Source organism: Lagopus muta, chromosome 2 (genome assembly GCF_023343835.1).
Source record: "Lagopus muta isolate bLagMut1 chromosome 2, bLagMut1 primary, whole genome shotgun sequence".
Classification (NCBI taxonomy): Eukaryota; Metazoa; Chordata; class Aves; order Galliformes; family Phasianidae; genus Lagopus; species Lagopus muta.
Window position 1 is genome coordinate 57,762,080 of NC_064434.1, and position 12,557 is coordinate 57,774,636.

Consider the following 12,557-nt stretch of genomic DNA (forward strand, 5'->3'; position numbering starts at 1 on the left):
CAGCCAGATATTATATATTTTAACACTGTACCTTACTCAGTTAAGTCTCAGTTTTCCCATTAGTCGTCCCCGTTACTCTACATTTATACATGCCATGAAACAGCACTGACATCTTTGAACTTTTACAATTCACTGGGGAGGAACCTGGAAGCCTGCATCCGAAAATACTTTCAGCTCTTCTGAATCACAACACTTTAGATGTCTGAAATAATCAGACTCCTTGAAGAGGTCAATTTGCTTCTTACCTTACTCAACTTCTAAGCTGATTACTGCAAATTATTGACCCTATAAAGCAATCGGGCTAGATCCATCAGTGCTGTCACTGGGAAGGGCAGCATTGCTCAATATTGAGATTGCAGTAACAGAATAAAATGTGCCCTGCTACAGCCCTGCTGCAACTCCCCTACCCTTCTTACTCCTGTCCCATGCCTTAAAAAGGTGCACAGTGAAAATCTTCTCAGTCAAGTCAGGATGTTCATCTGGCCCTAAATTGTTTGGATGCAGAATACTTAAAGCATGGTTATTACCTCATATTATTTCTTCTCCACCTCATTTCTACCTGGTGCATTCCAATACCACGGGAACACAAAGCTGTTCTCATTACTTCACTGTTCTCCCAACATGCTACTTAACAGCTCTCCAGCAAACAAACCCTGCCTATACAGCCCCCACCCAGCCCATATATGCAATCTGCCTTCCTTGCCTGAGGGAACAGCAGGGGTTAGGTTACCTCTTGATGTACTTTCTGCCCATGTTTCTATGATTCCCTGAGGAGCAGCTTATCTATCTCTGAGGCTTGCAGTCATATTGCAGGACTTCAGGGTTAAACTGGTGAGACTGTTCATGCCAGAAGCGAGGGAGGTGTTTAGCATTAATGGCAGAGGCCTGACTTTTCAAAGGGGGAGATCTTATGATGCGAGTAAGATCGAGTCATTCTGGTTTTGATAGATGGAATTTCAAGAGAAGAGCTATCCCAAGGTTGTTAGCTGTATTTTTTAAACCCAGTTCCTCAATTACATCTGCTTAACTCTGATTTTCCTTACCTCTTGCACTCTGCTACACTGAGCTGACACTCCCTTTCTCTCTACCTTTTCCTTTGCCAGGGCACAAAGAGAATCAGAAGACAGCCTGTACTAGGAGCAGAAAAAGAAACTATTAGAAAAAAAAAAAAAAAAAAGAAAGAAAAACACCTTAGGAGTATGCTATTTCCTTTTTTTTTTTTTTTTTTTTTTAATTCAAGGAGACATCTAATGAATATACTCCATGGCCATTATGAATGCCTGTGTTTCATCACTTGTAAAATAATAAGCACCACTAGCACTTTTCAGTTTCCATGGTATCCACATATATTCACACATATAAAGCATATTTTCTGTAAGAAGAGTTCCTATGAGAAGCTATAGATTATGGCACTGTCCCCACTTGGCATGGGCAAGCCCACCATGTTGCATGAAAGGCAGAAGGCAGTGTTACCTCACGGCTCCCTTCTGCCTGTGTACTACTACCTTGTGGTTCAAAAAGGAGAGGAAAAAATGCCCAGGAGGAACTTCATGAAAAATAAATAACTTTATGAAACAAAATAAAAGTGAGGCACTGGGGTGACCACGTGGGAATAGGCACTATCCTCGGTTCTATCAGCGCAAGACTAAATACGAGCTAGAAATTACATAGGTCACAAACACGTGACAATGTGAAATACTATAAAGTTTTAATCTATGCTAGTGTGGTGAGACCATTCATAGCTGCTCAAGACTCACGAGCAGAGAATGTGGTCATTCCATTCTTGGGATCATAAAAATTTACTGCACGCCTTCACGTGTTCTCCCTATATAGCTCCGTTTTATTTCACTGGCAAAACACAGCCAGCTGGAGCTACAGCTCTGATTAACTGAATGCTCAAGATGCAGAATACATCATATTCACAGCAACATTCTGACTGTAAAAAAAGCTTGACTTTTTAATCAGTTCCAGAGATGCAGATAAATGTAACGTGTCAGAAATAGGGACCACCTACACATCAGATCACACTTAGGAGGATAATGTATGCAGGCATACAAAATTGCCAAGGAACATAAAGCCACCCAGAAAGGGGTACTTCCCCAGGCTACTGACAGGCTTATGCCACATTTCACTGACTTCATAAGGCAGCCTGATGACATTTGGTTTCAGCAGAGCCACCTGAAGGGACAGAGAAAACACACTGTTCTTGGATGGTCAGTACCAAGGACATTATGATTTTCAAATATCTTGCCAGACAAAGCCAGGAGCAAACAGCACTGCAGATCAGAACCTACTTACTTCAAAATCATAAACAAAAACCAACAAATAGAAGCTACCTAGTAGAGAAGCTGAAACAGCTCCATTAATTGCCAGTCATTAAGATTGCCAAAGCACTTTCAGACGGAGAAAGCTGAAATGTTTTTTTAATGCTTCTAAAACAAGGAAAAGAGGGGGGAAAACAGAAGGAAGAAACATGGTTCTATGACTCAGAGGTACAACTGAGATAGAAAATTAAATGTTGCCACAAATGGGCTCACTGAAGCCCAAGGCAAAACTCTACATCTTGGAAATTTGCAGAGATCTTAGAAAGATTCTGTGTTTTACGATGAAGAACACACACAAAAAAAAAGAATCTAAAACCAAACAAAAAGCAAAACAAAACAAAAAAAAAAAACACCTCACAACTTGAGAATGAAACAAGATGGAGTATTCAGATTTAAGTCTTTACTATTTCTCTAGTCCAGAGAGCAGTGAATATTGATAGATACATAATCTGCTATAGTAAATTTCTATTGCAGGCTTACCTCTCTTGTTCCACTTATGAGGAGGAGAAGAAAGGAGAAGTAAGGATCTTCCCATCATCAGCAATTTCTTTATCTTTCTCAATAATCTGAAACACTGTTCTTACCTGAAGATCACTCAAACACTAGCCAGCCTTGCTCAGATCAAATAGAATCCTGTAATAAGAAACAACAGGAATTAGAAAGATACAGCAACACTCCTAACTACCACTATATTTTATCCAGGTTCTCCATGTTGAATTTATACACCACAGTTACTTCAGTGACTGAAACCTTAAGCTAAAACTGCATCGTGCATAAGCCCTGCACCTAGAACTGTACACTCTCACTTCCCAGATGAGTGCTCCAGTCTCTTGGGGATCTTTCCTACTCTTGCTCTTAATGTTGATTAGGAACAGCTGCAAGAGGAGGGCTTGGAAGGACTTACCTGAGACACAGAGGCACTTAGGGTCTTTACGGGGAAGTACTGAATGCCCATTCAAAGCTGTTGTGCTTCTTCTAAAGGCAGGTTTTAACCTAGCTCTTCCATCTTGCAGATCCTACAAATGGCTGCCAGGTCACTCTAAACTCTGGTGGACACTCCATTAGACCTTAGACACTCCATTTGAAGCTAGTCCTCTTGGAACAAACTGCTTTTAATGTTTGCTAGAGCTGAAGTACGAAAATGACCCTTGCAGCAGGGAAGTGGATGTTTGGTTCCTAGACTGAAAGTAAAATGCTGTACACAAAGTGGACATCTCATTGGAAGAAACCAAGGAACTACACCCCAAACCATGAGCAGACACAGCCACCTTACAAGGGATTACAAAGAATGTTGTCCTGTGTTGCTCATGCACACATTTCTTCAGAGAGATGGAAACTGAACTAGTTCTCCATTCCTGATGCGTGTTCCAGCCTACTGTGTAATGTATCCACCAACATCAGCTTTTGTGAATCTAGCATTTATTTCCTTCATCTCCAAGTACCCAAATGAATGTCTTTTGAACACATTCAGTGTCCTTAGGATTTGCTTTCCCAAGAAACATTTTTTGTTTTAATTTTTTATTTTACGGTTTTTGTGTGTGTCAGAATGCGGGCATGAATGGGCAACAGAGCCAAAACAATCACTTAAATGCATAGCTCTTCTGGTGGCAGATTGTTCCCTGTAGGAGACCACCAGTTGTTCTTCACATCTCATGGGTGTTTCAGAAGTAGTTTTCTTCAGTGGTTACTTAAAAAAAAAAAAAAGAAAACAAAAACAACAACCAGAAAGGAAGGTTGTTTGTCATATTCAGAAAAGAGTGTTTGTGTAATCAGAAAAAAAAGTATTGCATTAATTAAATTTCTGTGAATGGTACACAGATACTACGGGCAGTTGGAGCCTTATATATTTCTATAATACATAATTACTTAATTCAATTATTCAAAGAAAATTACTTCACACCCCCACAAAATACACTGTGTCTTGCTAAGGAGACATATCTGCCTGGTTTTACACTCAAGTAATGTCACCTCCAGCAGAAGCTCATTTATTAAAATACCAGAATACTGCTATATAATGCCTATTGTAACACCCACCTCCCACACACACAGGGCAGTGTGCTGCTTATAACAAAGAAGGCATTCATAGCTGTTATCTTGAAAGGTAGGGGCGATAAATGTATTAAAGGAACCAAAGAAATGTTCACCTCACCAAAGAAAAGATAAGATAGCTTAGGGGTGTTTTCTTACTGGAAGCTGAGGTGCCTCCATACTTGGTATCCTCAGACCAACTTCCCTCACATTGTCAAAACCTTTATTGTAGCTTTGAACTTCACCTGACTTTACATCTACCAGGAACCCCAAATCCAAACACTTTACTCTGAGTTCCCAGAATTAAATTTGGGTCTCAGCTCTTTGGCTAAGCCACCTGGCAGCTTTACCCAAGACTGCCACCACCAAGATACTGCCAACAGTTCAGGCTGTCTCTCAAGCAGGAGCAGGGCTCCCAAGAGCCGTTTGGTTTGGGTTAGACAAGATACTGGTGACCAGATCACTGCTTCCCTGCAGATCAGAGCCGGCTGCAACTTCTGTTGTTATTATCACTATAGCAGCTCTCTGTGTATTAATATGCCTTTTGTGCAAAATTCTGTCTGGCACTTTCAAGAAGGAAAAGATGGTAATGGAAAAAAAAAAATCTCAAGCTCTTAAACTCAGTTCCATATCAGAACAATTATTGAGAGAGAACTATAAGTTCTTGGGACAGAATGAAAGAAAAAATGGATAAAAAAAAAATAGCCTCATTTTTACCAGGTTACCCTATCCTCCATTATTTTTGCTGAATGTTTAAGAAAAGATAACAGATTTCTAGTGCAGCAGACTGACAAATGGCAATTTCAGTGAGGGGTCAGCCCTTCACATGGGCCACGTGAAGTGCTTTACAACCTGCTTGCCTAGTTGGTAGCTGAAGGTGCTCAGCAGGTCTAACTGCAAAGGCAACAGCTTTGCTTTCTGAGCTCAGATACTGTGTTATTCAGAACAACCCGCAGACTCTTGTGTGTTGAAACTCATAAAGCCCACTGGGACTGAACCAGTGCACCAGCTGCTTCCAAACAGGAACAGCCAGATTTAGGGGTTTTCACAGTAGCCACAGGACAGAGATTAGGAGTCATGAGGTCCATGCAGGTCAGACCTTCAGTGAGTTTAACTCCTCAAGAACAGCAGACTCATGCTTTGTCTTCATGCTGCATCCTGACAGTGCACACAGGAAGCAGGAAAACCTAACGTATGCTGTATAAAGCAGCAGAAACATGCACATTGTGTAACAAACGTCTGTTGAAAGGAGATAAAGAGACAGCGCAATTTCTTTCCGTTTTTCACCCGTGTCCTCATTCCCCTCCACCCCCACACCCGGCTGTCTGGGGGAGGTTTCACATTGCATTAGTGTTACCGCCCGTGCATCGGCCTTTGCTGTGCTGCTGCCGGCGGCTGCCTGGCAGCTGGGACAGGGAGAGCCTGTGACGGGCAGGATGGGAACCCTCTGTGGTGACAGACCCTCTGCCTGAGGCAGATCTGTGGGCATGGAGCAGCCATACGGCGTTACCACTCTGCCCATCACCAGTTGCCACTTCCAGCTGCCTTTGGATGGGTATGTAGAGCAGCTTTGGCAGCTCTCAAAGTCCATTGTTTGGATACTGATGACCTCTGGTGAGACCTCTACCCTCAGCAGTGAAAGTAAGATAGCTTTCTCTGTTTTTTTTTTCTGGTTTTTTTTTTTTTTTCTTTTTCTTTTTTTTTCCCAGGGAATACCATCATACTGCACAATGCCTCTTGTATCTAACCTCATTAAAGGAACTCATCTAACTCATCTGTACTGAGGAAACTCTCACCTCCCCCAAAGGCAATGACTCAAGATACTAATCAGTGCAGTGAGGATGTCTGAGGGTTTTTTCATCCACCACTTTAGCCTGGGCTATGCTTTTCCTTCCTCCGCTACTGCAGCCACAAAGGTTGTTCTTGATTTGCAAAGGAAGGCAACCAGCCACTACTTGAGCTGACTGCCTCAGGTACGTATCAATTTAAACAAAGTGACAAATAATTAAATGTGTCCTGGAGCACACCCAGAAGAGGCTATTTTCTGCTTTACCATACTTTTCCCTTTTTAGTGTTTTTTGCTTTGTGTCTTTATTTTGCCCTTGCAGAGTTTGAGCAGAAGGAGGCACCATGTCTAAAGAAGACTCTTAAAGAAAATACGGCTGCTGTATTTGGCCCAGAAACATCCTCATAGCTGCTGATCATCTCTGTCTCTTAAAGTGATGAGAAAAGATCATCCTCAGAAGTCAGAAGTATGCCTTACTAAGGCCAAGCAACAAAACACCAGCTTAAGTCATTCTTCTCACATCTCTGAAAATAAAGTTGGTGAGTTCTGAACTTTCTGGTGTCATGGGCTATGAAGAAACTGACAGCAGCCACACACAAGAGATGGGGATTTTCTAGAAAACAGAGGGCACCCCCATTTCCACTTACTTTCCCTGATGGCGCAAGCCCTGCTCCCTCAGGCCCAAGTAGCAAATCCAGTCAGAACAGCCAACAACACCAAGCCACCTCTGAAAGGTTATTATTAAAAGTCATTCATTGCATTAATTCATAACCCTAATTTAACGTCAGCAGACCTTTATCTTTTAGCCTGAGGGTTATGCTAGCTCCTGCAAGCCAAAGCCCAATCATAACAAGTGTCTTGGATTGTAATTACAGGATGATTTCCAGTGATACCAACTACCTATTTTGCCTCCGTGCATTTTTGAAGGCTAAAGGTTGCCTCCCTATTACAATGCCCTTGTGTCTATACTAGGGAAAAAAAAAAAAAAAAAAAAAAAAACCAAAAAAAAAAAAAAAAAAAAAAAAAAACCCACAACCTTTTAGTAAACAGATGCACTAATGAAAAGAAAATATGTTACACATAAATAACGTGGATCAACTACAGCTATGCTTGACACGGGAGAAGGGGAAAAGGGGCTTGCCAGGCCCAGAGCAGAGTGTGATGTTGGCCAGCAAGATGACCGCTTGAGCAACTGGCTGCTTTCTTCCCTTATGAGGGGAAGGGAGCAGTGAAATTTCATGTCTCTTTCCTCTTTTTTTTTACCCTGGGAAGCTGAAACCAGTTCAAATTCCTCCCACAGCTCTCCTCCACCACCACACTGAATTAAACCTTCTTTCTTCAAAAACAGTGCCCGATACTCCCTCAGCTCCTTCCTGTACCCTTCAGCTGATGAAGTAGCTAGCTCAGTGAGACACTTGAACAGGAGTTCAGAGTTAAATACAGTTATGTGCTTGACTGGATCAGGGCTACCCTTGTTTGGGAAAAACATGCTTTTTGAAAGTGACTTTTCAGGGATTTAGGATGCTCTTCTGACTGAGTTCCTTCACAATTCCCTAGTACAGAGCTAGAAACTCCAGATCATTTAAAATATTGTCATTAGGTTATTTTATTTTTCTTCCAAAACCAAATCATGGTGAAGTTATATTTCAAGAAACAACTAAAGTAGCAGAGACATGTTTAAATTCCGATTTACACAGGAATTAATTGTGGGTAATATAATAAAATCAAGACAGCAATGATAAATTAATGCAGGGTTGGGGGAAAAAAGATATAAATATAACTGCACTGCTGAAACAATTTGATGTATGTTTTCTGGTCAGGATGAAACTTGAGCCAAATTTCAGGAAAGCAATCATTTCCATTGACAATAACATCTATTGCTATGATTATGCAAATATTTGATAAATACCCTACAGAAGGATTACAAGAAAGGCAATATTTTACTTATAAAAAGCCATACTGAACCTAGGACACAATAGAGGATAATGAATGAGCATATCACAGAGTAATTTATCTTAGTTGTATTCTAAGTATTTTCCATGTGTTCTAAGAATTATTATTTTTCAAGAACTCACTACATGCACTCTGGTATCCATAGTTTACATAAGTTAAGTTTTTTTAAAAATCCAAGCTATAAGAAAAAAAATTTAAAAATGAAAATAATAGTAGAGTCTAGAAAGTGGAAAATTGCAAGAAAATTTTGTTAAGGAGTTTGGTCAGATGTTAGAAACACATCCGACAAGATGCTTTCAGCCCATTTAAATGTTGTGGAATGCATCTCTCTCTTCAACAACGTAACTGTTGACAAGCTGCCAAAAGTCTGAATTGCAAATCCTCCAACCATGAATAAATCAAAGGAAATTCCAAGATATAAGTAAGGCAGCTTAAATGACTTATTTTGCTATAGTAACTGCAAATTCTCTATGAAGATATATTGGATCTGCCACAACAAGTCAAATGTATTTAAGCCACCCTCAGTGGGTATTATGACTCTGCTGGTAAGGACATGTTGTATATAATCCAACTATGTCTGTGGGGCCCTGATCTGGCTCCTTCCAAAGTCAGTGAATTTTTCTGGACTTTGTAAATTTATTGGAGTGTAATGGCCAGTAGGCTGCAGTGTTGATCTGGGAACACCACGTGCTTTTATTTCAGAGACTATTTATTTGGCTGGAGAAAATCTTTTCCAACTACGGAAAGGACCTTGAGGAGTGCACTCAAGGGAGGACATTCATTCTTATTGATCAGGCTCTATCGAGTCAACTTACCTCCCGCCAATCCAGGCCCTGTTTTGGCCTGAACTGTTAGCAGTTTGGGCTGCATAGCTTGCTTCTAGTGACTGAGCCAAGTCAAGTGTTTGTTGGGCATTGACTATTTTAGTTACAAAGAGGGTGAAAATCCCTGCTTTTCCTATCAGGGAGGAAATAATCAGAAGATCCCTGTAACCTGTGTGAAGAAAGGGATATGTATGGTCCCAGAGGTGTGGTACTTGACCTTGCTGATCTTTCCCCCATCCCATGGGATGCCAGAGGGCTAGAGTCAGTTGATCCCTTGGTTCTCTTAAACTCACTGAATAACTTAGGGTTCAAAACCACCTCCATATGTGATCTGGTCAAGAACTTTATTACTCTTGATTCCTTCCTGGACATACTTCCAATTATTTTGTAAGGTAGCAGGCTGCTGACAGCAAATATTGATCACTTACTTCTGCCTCAAGCAAAGGCTTGCATACATTAAAAACTAATCAAAACAAAACAGAAGTATGATCCATTGATGATTCTATAAGATATGGCTGTGCAAGGACAGCTCGTACACGGCTCCTTTCCTTTAGCAGAAGCATCGCCTGTCCTGTGCCAATGCTCTTTATGCTGTCTGCATCTTATGCAGTTGTTTATGTGAAGGCAAATCACTGAGTAACTGCAACAAATTTAGTGTCACTGTTTGGTTTTTTTAACTAGGATGATGAAGGAGGCTGAAGAATAGTGTGATATTAGGCTTCTTCCTCCTTCGAAGGAAACATCTTAATGTCTTTGAATTTTGTAGTTTTCTTATAGGTAATCATTTCTGAAATCTTCTTGCTCACTTTTTGAGAGTGTCATAGTTTTCTTTTGTAACATAAGTTAAATGTTGGTATGGATCAAAAAGTACTGTACAAGGCAGGTAATAATCTATAACTTGTGAGAGCTTTGGTAGCTGAAATCTAAAATTTATCTCTAAACCTGTACTTTAAAACCAGATTCAGCTGATGGTTTCTTTTTCTTTTTTCCAGCCTTTGCTGGTACACTATTGTAGTATGATTTATCATGTTTTCTGTCTGCTTCAAGTTCTGCAGGGCCACTTTGCTACGGCAAGCTATCTGCCTACAGACTATCTGCTCAGACTGTTCACATAAAAATACTCTTTTCTGACATTTATGACATAATAGCAAAGAAATCCAAACAGTTCCAAGGTCAACTACTACCCTAACTTTCCAGGGATTATTGCTCAAACTTTAGCTGTCCTTTTTCCAAGTTTCCTTAATGTCCACAGATTTGAAAAGCTGCACAGTTCTACACCATATTCTGCACCTAAGACTAATTGAAGGCTTCTTTTGGTTCCCTCATTGTCCTGCACTGCTCTGCATGTCATTGCATGAAATGTTTGAGACAGCACTCTAATTCCAAGTGTTACTGCACTTCAATTCAAAAATTCCCATTTTAATGTGCCTTATGTGTCCCTTGCTTGCCCATTTTATTGGCATACAATTCCCTAAAGTGGCTTAATAGTCTTCACTAAAATCTCACACTAAATACAGTGTTTTTTGAAAGTCTGCAAATATATCACAGTTTAGTTTTACATCCTCCTTTCTTTCTTATTTATTTGACAGAAATCTGTACATTCATGACTATGATGGACTGCTGTCCAACCAGTGGTTCCTGTCACTTTCACTGAGCTACTACATGGATTCATCAATGCATTGCTCACAGCACAGAGCCTCTCTCACTGTTTTCTTATCCCCTCTTCTCTGAAAGGCAAAATCTAGCTCACTACCTAGTAGCTGTTCAGAGTCTATTTATCCTGGAAACCCTTGCTAAAATAAAGGTGTGCTCTTTCATTTATGCACATGAATGTGTTCCCTCACTCTCTCCAAGAGTTACAAGTGTTATATGAGACTTAGCCCCTTGGGACAGAATTTCCTGTGATGACAAGAATCTCACCCCTCAGAGGAGGCCAAAACTACATGTAATTGTTTGAAGTTGAACATATCTGGTGTGCACATCAGTCTCACCATGTCCAGAGCTGTTGCAACATCTGGTGCACTGCACCTTGTCAGTCACACAAGAGATCAAGTCAGCTGCAATACTGAATCACTACGTGTCTTCAGCCTTCAGGGGATAAGCAAGAGTCCAGATACTTTATCTGTCTCAGAGCAAACTGAACAAATTCCCGAGGAGCAGATCTTCACTCGCACTATTTCCTGAGGGCTAAGATCCGCAGAAAAACTACTTGTTCCTGAGGTCCAGTGCTTCAGTTTTTCAGAGTTATAGAGGATAAGCAAAACCTTGGGTATTAAGCCCTCGGGAACACAGTTAATAGATGATACCCTAAATGTGAAAAACAAGAACATGCATGCACATAAGTTTTCTTGTGTTTTTTTTTTTTTCTTCCAGCTTCAATTGAATTTCAAGGACAAACATCTTCATGGACCAGCTTTTATCCCTTGTCCCTTGGTTCATCTGCCCTCTTGGGCATTCTTGGTAATTCACATGCATTCAAGAGTTCTGGGAGTTCCCTATCTAAAGGATTTCATCCTGCAGTCTGTTCCTCAGCTGAATAAACAGATTAATGTTTAGAATGATTCAAGAGGGTACATTCTCCAACCCCTGTCAGATCAGATCTGATCCACCCTATCTGATGACGACAGTACCCTTGCCAGGTGACAGCATTGCCAAACTCAGTTATGCACTCAACAACCAGTTTGACTTGATGGAAGACAGCTTATTGCACAGAATGGGTGCATTGCAATTGTATCGCTGATTATCATTTCAAGGTCAGTGCCAGGTCCTCATAGGAACGTTAGTCCAATTGAGAAGGCAAACATAAGAATCAGCCTTCTGATAAAATGGAGTTTTCTGTATCATACAAATGTACACAATCTATAAGCCATAAGCTTTTCTTAGACAGTTTCCTCAAAATACCACGTCTGCAATAGACACCAGCTGCCTCCAGCATGACAAAATATTACAGTGTTTATTCACTTGTATGTCTCAACTAATATATCTCACTTGCCTCACTGTAGTGCACTGGATATTAATGTGCCACAAATAAAGTGCAGAGAAGGATCCAGCAAAATAAATGTTCTGTACCATGAGGCAACCTATCCTCCCACAATATCAAGAAGCTTTTAATAAGGGTGCAGTGAATTCTTTCTGCTACATGTGCCACTGGTACTTTGGGGTATCGTTCTAAATTAATACATCTTCCCACTCAGAAAAAAAGAAAAAAAATTATAGTTCCAACTCATTTTGTATGTGCCCCCTTCTTTGTCAACTAAAATATCATAAAGAAAGGTTTGGACGTTTGTTTCATTTTCAGCAGTTAACTTCTCTATCAGGAACTTTAAATATACCCAAAGATCTCCAAAAACAACTCACCACAAATTAGAGGTTGATATGAGATGTTTGTGTCCCACAGGGGTCAGTGTTGCATCTGACCCTGTTTAACATCTTCATCAATGACATTCACAGTGGGTTCACCATCAGTGCACCATCAGCAAGTTTGCTGTTGATACCAACCCGTGGGGTGCAGTCAACATACCAGAGTGTGGTTAAGGTTGGATGCCATTCAGAAGGACTTAACAGGCTTGAGCATTGGGCCCAGGTGAACATCAGGAGGTTCAACAAATCCAAATGCAAAATTTTGCACATGGGTAGAGGCAG

General features: G+C 40.6%; 1 long non-coding RNA gene across 1 annotated transcript; it reads left to right on the plus strand.

Annotated features, from left to right (window-relative positions):
• The first annotated feature begins 5,735 nt into the window (after positions 1–5,735).
• Positions 5,736–6,645, plus strand: LOC125689621 (uncharacterized). The gene is made up of 3 exons (XR_007375365.1): positions 5,736–5,907; positions 6,062–6,325; positions 6,461–6,645. It is a non-coding gene; the product is annotated as an uncharacterized LOC125689621 (long non-coding RNA).
• The last annotated feature ends 5,912 nt before the right edge of the window (positions 6,646–12,557 follow it).